Source organism: Oncorhynchus masou, chromosome 15 (genome assembly GCF_036934945.1).
Source record: "Oncorhynchus masou masou isolate Uvic2021 chromosome 15, UVic_Omas_1.1, whole genome shotgun sequence".
Taxonomy (NCBI): Eukaryota; Metazoa; Chordata; class Actinopteri; order Salmoniformes; family Salmonidae; genus Oncorhynchus; species Oncorhynchus masou.
The window spans coordinates 16,952,182-16,965,858 of NC_088226.1; positions in this window are offsets into that span (position 1 = coordinate 16,952,182).

Sequence of the window (13,677 nt, forward strand, 5' to 3'; positions counted from 1 at the left end):
GAGCTATTGTGCCATTGAATCATATAGCTGAAAACATGAAACGGGAGAAGAGATATATCTTGTTTATTTCCCAGAGTTATAAAAGTTGCTTCCTTGCTTCAGCTATATTTGTGTGATTTTTAAAAATCTGTGGCCTATTGTCTTTGCAGGAAAGGTGACAGCTGGGCGAAGGTGGTCAATACCCTGCTGAAAAAAACAGCATAGACCAGCCTAAATGACAAGCTGGTCATGCAGCATAGACCAGCATGGACCAGCTTGAAATTTAGGCTGGTGTTGGTCACTTTCTTCAACAGATGATTAGGTCTATATAATTATCAAACATATATATATATTGGTAGTAGAAAGGTTCTGTGACGTGTCTAAGACGTCCTTCAGCTTAAATAGGTATAGGTTCATAACAAGGTGTCGGATTCCATCAAGCCCGCGGTGGCCTTGTGTTCTCAGAAAACAAGTCCTATTCTCAGAATCTCAGACAGTCACAGTGGGACCCAAACAGGAGGATTATGAGCGTAGGTGGTTTCTGCCATCTGATAGTGTCTGCAGGGCATATCACTCTAAACAGGTGTTCACACATTTATTAAACTAGGCAAGACAGTTAATGACAGCGTAGGAACAGGGAGTTAACTGCCTTGTTCAGGTGTAGAAGGAAAGATATTTACCATGTCAGCTCAGGGATTCGATCTGCAATCTTTCCATTACGAGTCCAACACTCTAACCACTAATCTACCCTGCCGCCCCTGAATTAATTAACCCTTTAAAAGGTATGAGGTCTTGGTTTAACCCATTCACTGGCCTATGCAGCTTTCTTCAGCAGGGTGATGCTGGTGACCAGCTAATGCTGGTATGCTGGTGACCAGTTTGTTCTGGTATGCTGGTGATGCTGGTATGCTGGTGAGCAGCTTATGCTGGTACAGTATGTTGGTGACGCTGGTATGCTGGGGACAAGCTTATGCTGGCATGTTGATTATGCTGGTATGTTGGGGACCAGCTTATGCTAGTGATGCTGGTGACCAAGCTGGTCCATGCTTGTTTATTTTGGTCCAGCATGGTTTACCTGGTCAAGCTGGTCTAGCAAAACCAAGCCCATCATTATACAGTGGGGAGAACAAGTATTTGATATACTGGCGATTTTGCAGGTTTTCCCACATACAAAGCATGTAGAGGTCTATCATTTTTTATCATAGGTATACTTCAACTGTGAGAGACGGAATCTAAAACAAAAATCCAGAAAACCACATTGTATGATTTTTAAGTAATTAATTTGCATTTTATTGCATGACATAAGTATTTGATACATCAGAAAAGCAGAACTTAATATTTGGTACAGAAACCTCTGTTTACAATTACAGAGATCATACATTTCCTGTAGTTCTTGACCAGGTTTGCACACACTGCAGCAGGGATTTTGGCCCACTCCTCCATACAGACCTTCTCCAGATCCTTCAGGTTTCAGGGCTGTGGCTGGGCAATACGAACTTTCAGCTCCCTCCAAAGATTTTCTATTGGGTTCAGGTCTGGAGACTGGCTAGGCCACTCCAGAACCTTGAGATACCTCTTACGGAGCCACTCCTTAGTTTCACTGGCTGTGTGTTTCGGGTCGTTGTCATGCTGGAGGACCCAGCCACGACCCATCTTCAATGCTATGAGGGAAGAAGGTTGTTGGCCAAGATCAATACGGTGCAGTCGTCCTGCCCCCTTTGCAAAAAAGCATCCCCAAAGAATGATGTTTCCACCTCCATGCTTCACGGTTGGGATGGTGTTCTTGAGGTTATACTCATCCTTCTTCTTCCTCCAAACACAGCGAGTGGAGTTTAGACCAAAAAATAAAAGCTCTATTTTTGTCTCATCAGACCACATGACATTCTCCCATTCCTCCTCTGGATCATCCAGATGGTCATTGGCAAACTTCAGACTGGCCTGGACATGCGCTGGCTTGAGCAGGGGGACCTTGCGTACGCTGCAGGATTTTAATCCATGATGGCATAGTGTGTTACTGGTTATGGTTTTCTTTGAGACTGTGGACCCAGCTCTCTTCAGGTCATTGACCAGGTCCTGCCGTGTAGTTCTGGGCTGATCCCTCACCTTCCTCATGATCATTGATGCCCCACGAGGTGAGATCTTGCATGGAGCCCCAGACCGAGGGTGATTGACCGTCATCTTGAACTTCTTCCATTTTCTAATAATTGCGCCAACAGATGTTGCCTTCTCACCAAGCTGCTTGCCTATTGTCCTGTATCCCATCCCAGCCTTGTGCAGATCTACAATTTTATCCCTGATGTGGCCATTTTGGAGAGGTTGGAGTCTGTTTGATTGAGTGTGTGGACAGATGTCTTTAATACAGGTAACGAGTTCAAACAGGTGCAGTTAATACAGTGGAAAACAGGAGGGATTCTTAAAGAAAAACTAACAGGTCTGTGAGAGCCGGAATTCTTACTGGTTGGTAGGTGATCAAGTACTTATGTCATGCAATAAAATGCAAATTAATTACTTAAAAATCATACAATTTGATTTTCTGGATTTTTGTTTTAGATTATGTCTCTCACAGTTGAAATGTACCTATGATAATTACAGACCTCTACATGCTTTGTAAGTAGGAAAAACTGCAAAATCGGCAGTGTATCAAATATTTGTTCTCCCCACTGTATACGACATATATGTATATATATATATATACACACATATTTCCCAGCATGCTCTGTTGCAGTTAGATTTTTAGAATTGCTTGGTATCCGGAGCTTTTTGTTTGTTGTGTATTTACATGTACATTGATTGATTAATTATTTTTAGAGTTATTATTAGATTCATTATTTCTCAAGGTGCTCCAGTGTCAAAAGGTCATTTCAGTCATCTCAACAACAGTTGCACATTTTGATTTATTTAGTGATTGTTGCTCGTTAACTTAATGAAACAGTCTTTAACTTTATTTAGATCTATAGAGGGTTCCTAGAGTGTTGGTGAATGTACTGAACATGCTCATCAGTTGATACATGTTTGAATGTTAAGAAGATAGTCTGTCAACTGTCCATCAAGCTCAACTTGTGTTTCACTGTATTTGGATAGTCCCAAAGCATATCTACAGATAGTTACTAGAATGACAAGAAATGTGCTCATAACTTGTTACCGATATGCAGTTGAGATGCTGCTGATTATCTCCTGCCTGTTTGTTGTTCATCTATAGATGGGCTTGGTATTTGTGCAAATGAGGGGACATACTGTTGAAATAGTCCTGACAGGCTACAGACATGCTGTTGACATATTACTGATAGTCTGTAGAGCATCTACAGATGGACTATCTAAATAAAGATGTAACCATCTTCCCTCCACAAAGATAAAGAGCATACATGTTTTCGAAACTAATCCAATCTGTTATTTGGACTTATTGCGCCCACTGCCGAAGTGGTTGTTCCAGTTTAGATGGTTAAGTTAATCTTGTTTATTCATCTTTCTTACTTTGGCAGTCCTTCTGAATGCAGACTGTGTCACGAATCCCGTTTCCCGAGTCTGTTTTTTGCCTGTGTTCTGTCCTGGAGTGTTTTTTCCGGCGTCCTGGAACGCACCCTGTCTGGTTGCCGGGCAATGTAGCCAGTTGGGAGTTCTGATTACCCGCACCTGTATCCCATCAGCTATCTGCACACCTGGTCCTGATCATCATCTCTCCTCTTCATAAGCCCGGACCTGACATCCATTCCCTGCCGGATCGTTAGCCATGAACAGTATGTCGTGCCATAGTATCAGCCTCAAGTTGGATAGAATTTGTTTTGTTGTTTTTTACGTATTGCTTGCCTTAAACTTACCTCCGTTTGTTCTGTCTTCAGTTACTCACCCGGATTATTTACCCCATTCCCGCCTGGTCGTCGGAGAATTCCGCTACCCCATTGGATCCACCTATTTACTCCCATCAACTCACCACCGCTGCCCGCTACGCCACCTGGATATATCTACCCATTCACATTCACTTGTAAATAAATACTCACCTTCTTCCTACTCTCCTTGTCCTGGTCTGCTTCTGGGTCCAATTCTGGTAAACCCTGACAGAACGATCCGGCCAGTGATGAACCCAGCGGACCTGGACTCCGTTTGCCATACAATTACCCAGCAGGAGAAGATGTTGGGACAACACAACACGGCGCTACACGAGATAGCGGGTTCAATCCGGAACATATCGGATAGATTAACGAGTATCCAGGATCAGCTCAGGTTGCCGGCGGATTATCCACCACCTGTTTCCCCCATATCACCTGCCGATTCGGGAGCGGGTTCCTTCCGTGAGCCCAAGGTTCCGACACCGGAGAAGTACGAGGGAGATCTGGGAGGATGCCGTTCATTTCTTTTACAGTGTGGGTTAGTTTTTGATCTGCAACCCTACTATTACGCCACAGATAAGGCTAGGATAGCTTTTGTTATTGAGCTGCTGCGTGGTAGAGCTCTGGAATGGGCTTCAGCTGTTTGGGAACGACGGGACACATGCATGACGTCATACCAGGGTTTCACGGCTGAGATGAGAAAGCTTTTTGACCATCCAGTCCGAGGTAAGGACGCAGCTAAACGTTTGTTCTCTCTTCGCCAAGGAGCTCGCAGTGTGGCAGACTTTGTGATAGAATTCAGGACATTGGCTGTGGAGAGTGGTTGGAATGAGGAATCACTACAAGCGGTTTTTTACCAGGGGTTGTCGGAGCAACTCAAGGACGAGCTGATCTCCTATCCAGAGCCTAGTGACCTAGATAGTTTGGTCACCTTAGCTATTCGGGTAGATAATAGAGTCCGAGAGAGAAGGAGGGAGAAGCAGTGGGGTCCATCTAATCAATCTGAGACTCGTTTACCATTCGGGTCAGGAAGTGGACCAGAACGGGTTGATCATTTTCCCTCACACGGGATTAGTGGAGGAGTCCTGCCGCCAGATCCTGAACCTATGCAAGTGGGGCGGCACGGGTTAACTAAGGACGAGTGCCAACGTAGATGTGAGACCAACAGCTGCCTCTACTGTGGTAGCTTGGGACATTACATCTTCGTTTGTCCTCAGCGCCCGTTAAACTCCTCGGCTCGTTAAGTTTGGGAGGTTTGTTAGCAAGCCAGTTTCAACCTCTCAAGAGCCCTGTCAGACCTCGTTTTCCTGCTACCCTCATAAATAAGAATCAGAGTTTAGCGATTAACGCTTTCATCGATTCAGGTGCCGATGACAGCTTCATTGATGCCGACTTAGTGGAACAGCTGGGGCTTTCCAAAGAGCAATTACCGGAAGCCATTGAAGCAACCACTCTGAACGGCAGTAGTCTGGCACGGATCACTATGAGGACTGAACCGGTTAAGATGTTGTTGTCGGGGAATCATTCAGAGGTTATTTCTTTTTCATTTTGCCTTCCCCCCATGTTCCTCTGGTTCTTGGATACCCCTGGCTAAGAGAACACAATCCTTCGTTCGATTGGGTGACTGGTAAGGTAACTAGTTGGAGCATTGAGTGCCATGCTAACTGCCTCAGGACTGCCTGTTCTCACGCTGTCCCCAGTCGGGTCAGTGAGTCTGCTCCTCCTGATTTGTCCCTGGTTCCTGAAACATATCACGAGTTGAGTGAGGTGTTCAATAAGCAGAAAGCTCAGTCACTTCCTCCCCACCGACCTTATGATTGTACAATTAAGCTGTTCCCTGGAGCTGCCTTTCCCAAGGGACGGTTATACAGTATTTCTCGACCTGAGCGGGAAGCCCTGGAGACCTACATAAAGGAGTCTCTTGCTGCAGGTCTCATTCGTCCCTCGTCATCACCCCTGGGAGCTGGATTTTTTTGTGAGTAAGAAGGATGGCTCTCTTCGACCGTGTATTGATTATCGGGGGTTGCATGATATTACGGTCAAGAACAAGTACCCCTTGCCCTTGATGAGCTCCGCTTTCGATTCTTTACAGGGTGCTACTGTGTTTACGAAGCTTGATCTACGCAATGCGTAACATCTGGTTCGGATCAAAGAGGGGGACGAGTGGTTGACTAGATTCAATACACCTATGGGACATTTCGAGTACCAGGTGATGCCGTTTGGACTTTCCAACGCTCCAGCAGTGTTCCAAAGTTTGGTGAATGACGTGCTGAGGGATATGATCGGTCTGTTTGTGTTCGTTTACCTGGATGACATCCTGATTTTCTCCAAGGAGCTTTCCAGCCACATCCAGCATGTTAAGCAGGTCCTGCAGCGGTTATTGGAGAACCGTCTGTTTGTGAAGGCAGAGAAGTGTGATTTTCACGCCCACACTACATCCTTCCTTGGGTACATCATCTCCAGGGGTGAGATAAAGATGGACCAAGAGAAGGTTCGGGTGGTTCGGGATTGGGCCCGGCCCGGTACGAGATTGCAGCTCCAGAGATTCCTGGGATTTGCAAACTTCTATCGGAGGTTTATCCGTGATTACAGCCGGGTGGCCGCCCCTTTAACTGCTCTGACGTCTTGCACCAGAATTTTCTGTTGGACTCCTGAGGCAGACCGAGCATTTCTGAACTTGAAGAGCCGATTCACCAACGCACCGATTCTCTCTCAACCTGACACTTCCCGTCAGTTTGTTGTTGAGGTGGACGCGTCTGATGTGGGGGTGGGCGCCATCCTGTCCCAGCATAGCTCCACTGAAGGTAAACTCCATCCCTGCGCCTTCTACTCTTGTCGTCTTTCACCAGCTGAGAGAAACTACGATGTGGGTAACCGGGAGCTTCTCGCTGTGAAGCTTGCCTTGGAAGAGTGGCGTCACTGGTTGGAGGGAGTGGAGCAACCGTTTGTGGTCTGGACTGACCACAAGAATCTGGCTTACGTGCAATCGGCTAAACGTCTCAACTCCCATCAGGCCAGGTGGGCTTTGTTTTTTGGACGCTTCAATTTTTCCCTGACGTTCCGACCTGGGTCGAAGAACGGCAAAGCGGACGCCTTGTCCCGGATGTTCTCCAAGACGGATGAGAGTGGGGCCAAGACTGAGACGATTCTTCGTGGGAGCCGTTACATGGAGGATTGAGGAGGAGGTGATGGCGGCCCTTCGGACGCAGCCCGGCCCCGGTAACGGTCCACCCGGTCGGTTGTTCGTGCCTGAGTCGGTCCGTTCTGCTGTTCTTCAGTGGTCCCACGCCAGCAAGATAGCTTGTCACCCTGGCGTTGCTCGGACTATGGACCTACTGCGCAGACGATTTTGGTGGCCTGCCATGGGAGAAGATACCCGGAGGTTTGTTGCCGCATGTCCTGTTTGTGCTCAGAACAAAAGTACCAATCGGCCCAGCTCTGGGCTTCTTCACCCCTACCTATTCCTCGGCGACCTTGGTCGCATCTGGCCCTGGATTTTGTCACGGGATTGCCCTTCTGTTGGGAACACGGTCATTCTGACCATTGTGGACAGATTCAGCAAGTTTGCTCATTTTGTCCCTCTCTCCAAGCTTCCATCTGCCACGGAGACGTCCGAGATCCTGGTTGGGGAGGTTTTCAGGGTCCACGGATTGCCCAGTGACATTGTTTCTGACCGTGGTCCTCAGTTTACCTCTGCTGTCTGGAGATGCTTCTGTTTGGCCATTGGAGCTACAGTCAGTCTCACTTCTGGATTTCACCCACAATCTAATGGTCAGGCGGAGAGAGCCAACCAGAAGATGGAGTCCACGCTGCGTTGTCTTGTCTCCTCTGATCCCACCTCTTGGTCATCTCAATTACCCTGGGTCGAGTATGCCCATAATACCCTTCCTTCATCTGCCACTGGGATGTCCCCCTTCCAATGCCTGTACGGATACCAACCTCCCTTGTTTCCTTCTCAGGAGAGGGATCTTTCGGTTCCTTCTGTCCAGGCCCACATTTGCCGTTGCCACTGGACCTGGCATCGGGCCAGGAAGGTCCTCCTTAGAGTTTCTGACCGGTATCAGATCCAGGCGAATCGTCGCCGTATTCCTGCTACCGCTTATTCCATCGGAGGTAAGGTTTGGTTGGCTACACGGGATCTTCCTCTACGGAATGAGTCGAGGAAACTGTCACCGAAGTTCATTGGTCCGTTTGTAGTGGAGAGGATCATTAATCCTGTTGTGGTCCGACTCAAGTTGCCTGCTACATTAAGAGTACATCCCACCTTTCATGTCTCCTGCCTCAAGCCGGTTCTCCTCAGTCCTCTGTTGCCCCCTCCTCCTCGTCCTCCTCCTCCTCGGATGATCGGAGGTGGTCCTGTCTACACGGTGCGCCGCATCATGGACTCCAGACGGCGGGGTCGAGGGTTCCAGTATTTAGTGGATTGGGAAGGATATGGTCCTGAGGAGAGGAGTTGGATTCCTCTGCGTCAGATCCTTGATGATGACCTGCTTCGTGACTTTTACCGCCTCCACCCTGGTGCTCCGGGTAGTCCGCCCGGTGGCGTTCGTCGGAGGGGGGGTACTGTCACGAATCCCGTTTCCTGAGTCTGTTTTTTGCCTGTGTTCTGTCCTGGAGTGTTTTTTCCGGCGTCCTGGAACGCACCCTGTCTGGTTGCCGGGCAATGTAGCCAGTTGGGAGTTCTGATTACACGCACCTGTATCCCATCAGCTATCTGCACACCTGGTCCTGATCATCATCTCTCCTCTTCATAAGCCCGGACCTGACATCCATTCCCTGCCGGATCGTTAGCCATGAACAGTATGTCATGCCATAGTATCAGCCTCAAGTTGGATAGAATTTGTTTTGTTGTTTTTTACGTATTGCTTGCCTTAAACTTACCTCCGTTTGTTCTGTCTTCAGTTACTCACCCGGATCATTTACCCCATTCCCGCCTGGTCGTCGGAGAATTCCGCTACCCCATTGGATCCACCTATTTACTCCCATCAACTCACCACCGCTGCCCGCTACGCCACCTGGATATATCTACCCATTCACATTCACTTGTAAATAAATACTCACCTTCTTCCTACTCTCCTTGTCCTGGTCTGCTTCTGGGTCCAATTCTGGTAAACCCTGACAGACTGTGGCTGTATTAAAATGTCCAGTTGTTGGAAATCCCCACTCTAGTTGGATTCCAATAGGAATTACACATCACTTAGGAATTCCAATAGGGATTACACATCAATTAGCCAACATAATGTGACTTACGGGCCTGATGTGGCCTTTGTATTAGGGAAAACTACACCCTCAAAGTAAGGCCTCATAATATACAGTTGAAGTCAGAAGTTTACATACACTTAGGTTTAGTCATTAAAACAAGTTTTTCAACCACTCCACAAATGTCTTGTTAACAAACTATAGTTTTGGCAAGTCATTTAGGACATCTACTTTGTGCATGACACAACTAATTTCTTCTATATATTGAAGCAACATCTCAAGACATCAGTCAGGAAGTTAAAGCTTGGTCACAAATGGGTCTTCCAAATAGACAATGACCCCAAGCATACTTCCAAAGTTGTGGCAATGGCTTAAGGACAACAAAGTCAAGGTATTGGAGTGGCCATCATTGGAGTGGCCATCACAAAGCCCTGACCTCAATCCTATAGAACATTTGTGAGCAGAACTGAAAAAGCGTGTGCGAGCAAGGAGGCCTGCAAACCTGACTCAGTTACACCAGCTCTGTCAGGAGGAATGGGCCAAAATTCACCCAACTTATTGTGGGAAGCTTGTGGAAGGCTACCCGAAACATTTGACCCAAGTTAAACAAATTAAAGGCAATGCTACCAAATACTAATTGAGTGTATGTAAAGTTCTGACCCACTGTGAATGGGATGAAAGAAATAACAGCTGAAATAAATCATTCTCTCTACTATTATTCTGACATTTCACATTCTTAAAATTAAGTGGTGATCCTAACTGACCTAAGACAGGGAATTTTTACAAGGATTAAATGTCAGGAATTGAATAAAAAAGAGTTTAAATGTATTTGGCTAAGGTGTATGTAAACCTCCGAATTCAACTGTATGTATTAAATAATTCAGCACTTTGATGATGGTCACCAGCATACCAGCATCACCAGCATACCATGTCATCCGTGTCCAGCAGAAACACAGCGAAGGCACCAATCTCACGCTAGGGCAGGCCTGCTCACCATGTGCTCCACTATCTCACTGCTCCTCAAGGAGAGAGGAAAGTGATTGCTTTTATAGTTTTTTACGATTGCTTACACATTAACATTTAACTTTTCCCACAATTAGCAAAACCTTACACTCAAGGAGCAAAACACAAGGCTAGATTTGCACAACTGTAAGCACATTGTCAGCTTCACACTATTTACAAAACATTACACACAGTGATTTGCAAAACAATAAACACACTTGTATACATCAGACACAGAACTATATCATGATGTCACTTCCTTGCAATTCCAAAGCACTGACTGTCAAATTACCACACCTATGAGCCAATCTGTTGTGGCGAAATCTGCACGGAGCCTTCACCGTGCACTGCCACTTTAAGAGCACATGAGCAGTAAGGAAGGAGGAGATAAAGAGCGCTCATTCAGCACTTTGGGGAGGGGCTCTTGGCTGGCACGACAGTTTGATTGTGTGCGCTGTGCTGTAGAAGTTTTGTTTGTTTTCAGCGTTTGTAGTTTATAAAGTATTTAACTCAATCATCGGTGTGATCGCTTTAGATCGTGGTTGTTTTTGTTTGGGACCGCGCCCGTTATGGATCGCATGGATTAGTAGCAGCATTGTTGCGAAGCTTTAACATACAAACCAACAAACCATCGGACAGTCAGACCGTACACCGGCAGGCCTGAAGACCACAGCTGAGATTTCTCTTTTTCTCTCTCTTTCTCTTCCCTCTCGTTCCAGTGCTTTACCCTGCAACAGACTCTCTATTTTTCAAATGCACTTCCCATTGAAGTTCATTAGAGCTGGACTATTATTGCCCTGCCAGAAGTATTTTGATGGACATTTTAGTTAAAAGCGAGGTTGCTTGCAAGTTGTGTATTGTAATGTGAACTGTATTGAGGTGAGGTGTACTAATGACATGTGGCCGAGAAGACTGTGGACATTTTTAAGGCCTTTGTTGTGTCGATGAACACCCCCACATTCATACCCTCTGCACTCATCCACTAGAAAATAATACAGATTATTGCAAATCCTCTGTTGATGACTGGGTTCGTTCTTGTATGAAGATGCTGTTGAATTGCTCTGCCATTATTAGTATTAGTATTATTGTATGAAGTATTCTTGTTGGGGTTACCCCTGTGCTGTGATGTGGGTTTTATATGGTGTGTATTCTCTTTTCTCTCCACTGGCTATCTGGTAAACAGGCTACACTCTAGGCAGTCTCTTCTGCTGATGTGTGTGGGTCTGGTAGTGGTACTCTCTCTATTCTACTCTTTTCCTTTCGACATGGTTAATACCTGCCTGGCGCCCGAACAAAATCTTTCTTTACCCCTCTCTAATAAATACCGCTACACTGTTAAACACAGCCATCAGGTGCACACACACATGATTGCTAAATTGTAGACACACCAATCAGGTTTAAGCACTATACAAATGCAGCAGGTAGGTTCACCTGCCATCAACCAAAATGGAAGGAGTTAGAAGAGTGAGGGTGAGAGGAGGAGTACACAGAGGAGGAGAAGGAGGTAGAGTAAGAGGCAGAGGCCGAGGCAGAGGTCAAAGAAGACCTGAAGCAGGAGGAGAACGTGCACAAAGATCAAGAGGACCAAACTTATCAAATGACATTCGTGCAACACTAGTGGACCATGTTGTGAACCACGGATTGACGCTGAGGGAGGCTGGACTGACAGTTCAGCCAAATCTTAGCAGATATACAGTGGCATCTGTCATAAGGACTTTTCGACAGGAAAACAGGTAAAAGAAGATCTGTCTACAGTTACAGTAATCAGCTGCTTATTGTCTGCACCATATCAGCACTTGTGATACCCCTTCCTGTGACATTGTACAGTAAGTTACATGAGGGTCGTGAACAACAAGGAGGAAGGGGGCCCATATTCACGCAAGAACGAGAGAGAGATAATAAACATGGTTTTGGCCAATAATGCTATCAGGCTCAGAGAACTACAAGCCAACATTATCGGTGACCATCCCATTGTCAATAATGTCCATCAGGTCCATCAGTCAACACTGGCACGCATCCTGAAGAGACATCAGGTTCAAATGAAACAACTTTATCGAGTGCCTTTTGAGCGGAGTTCAGAGAGGGTCAAATGGCTGCGGCATGAGTATGTGGAGGTTTGTATTGTTCACTTTAGCACTGTGATGTTGCATGCTGCACACATGACTTTTTTTACATTGACTGTATACCAGACCAGGTGTGCTATCAAGGAGCTTAGTAGGTGGCCTTGAGAACTAACCCCACAATAAATTCACATGCTGTACATGCACACTCGTGTTCACATGTTATTGGACACCCACAGCCCTGCAGATCTCTACACACAGGCACAGAGAGCCATGTGGCTGTGGGGATCTGGAGTGCCTGGGGCTGCAGGCTATGACTCAGGACACATTCTGCTGCAAGTCTGACTCACTGTGCCCACCCGCCCTCCTCTCTCTCTCCATTATGATTTGATCTCTCTACCCACTGGAAGGGAGGTTGGAGAGGACAGAGGTGCCCTGCATGGCTGAGATTAGCACTGAGGTCAGTGTGTGCTCCAGGTCGTGTGTGTATTTGTGCCTGTGAGTCTGTGTGTGTCTGGTTGATTGGAGGATACGGACAGTAAATGAGCGGAGAGGAGAGGGAGAGCATCACTGTCAGTCTCCCTCAGAGGGACCTCGGAAAGATACAACAACATTAACCAGGTCTATTAGCATCCAGTTACTGTTAGGAAATGACTGGTTATGATAGATGAACAACCTGCTTTATTTATATCCACACTCTCATTGCTTAACGTAACGGACGACATCAGAGCTGGCTCCAGGCATAAGCGACGTAAGCGGTCGCTTTTTTTTTTTACTCAGTCGGGGTCTCAACTTACTGCTGAGAATCGTAGCATCAAGACACAAGGCGAGAGCCAAATGCAGACATAGGAGGCAGATGGTTGGAGTCTTACAATGTTTATTAATTCAAAGGGGTAGGCAAGAGAATGGTTGTGGACAGGCAAAAAGGTCAAAACCAGATCAGAGACCAGGAGGTACAGAGTGGCAGACGCTCGTGGTCAAGGCAGGCAGACTGGTCAGGTAGGCGGGTACAGAGTCCAGAAACAGGCAAGGGTCAAAACCGGGAGGATGAGAAAAAGGAGAATGGAAAAAGCAGGCCAATGGGACAACCGCTGGTTGACTTGGAAACATACAAGACGAACTGGCACAGAGAGACAGGAAACACAGGGATAAATCACTGGGGATAACAAGCGACACCTAGAGGGGGTGGAGACAATAACGAGGACGGGTGAAACTGATCAGGGTGTGACAAGTAGAATATGCTATTTATTTTAATTTTATTTAACCTTTAGTCATGTCAGCTAACAATTTTTAGATTGGTAAGTTAGTCTAGCCAGTTATCTCGTGCCCAGGTGTCCTTTTCCAGGGTGCTCCTTTTGATTTTTTTCGTCACTTTCACTTAGATGTCATTAACACGGCATAAGTCATGGCATAAGTCATGACAAATTGTGTAGAATTGCAGGAAATTAGCTTTAAAACTGCAAACAATTATCTCCACCCCATGGAAAAATCGGTAGAATTGTAGGAAATGAGCTTTAAACTGCAAAAATGTCTCTGCCCTATGAAAAAATGTGAACAATTGCATGAAATGTGTTAGAAAATTGCTAAATGTACTTTACGCCCCATGGAAAAAT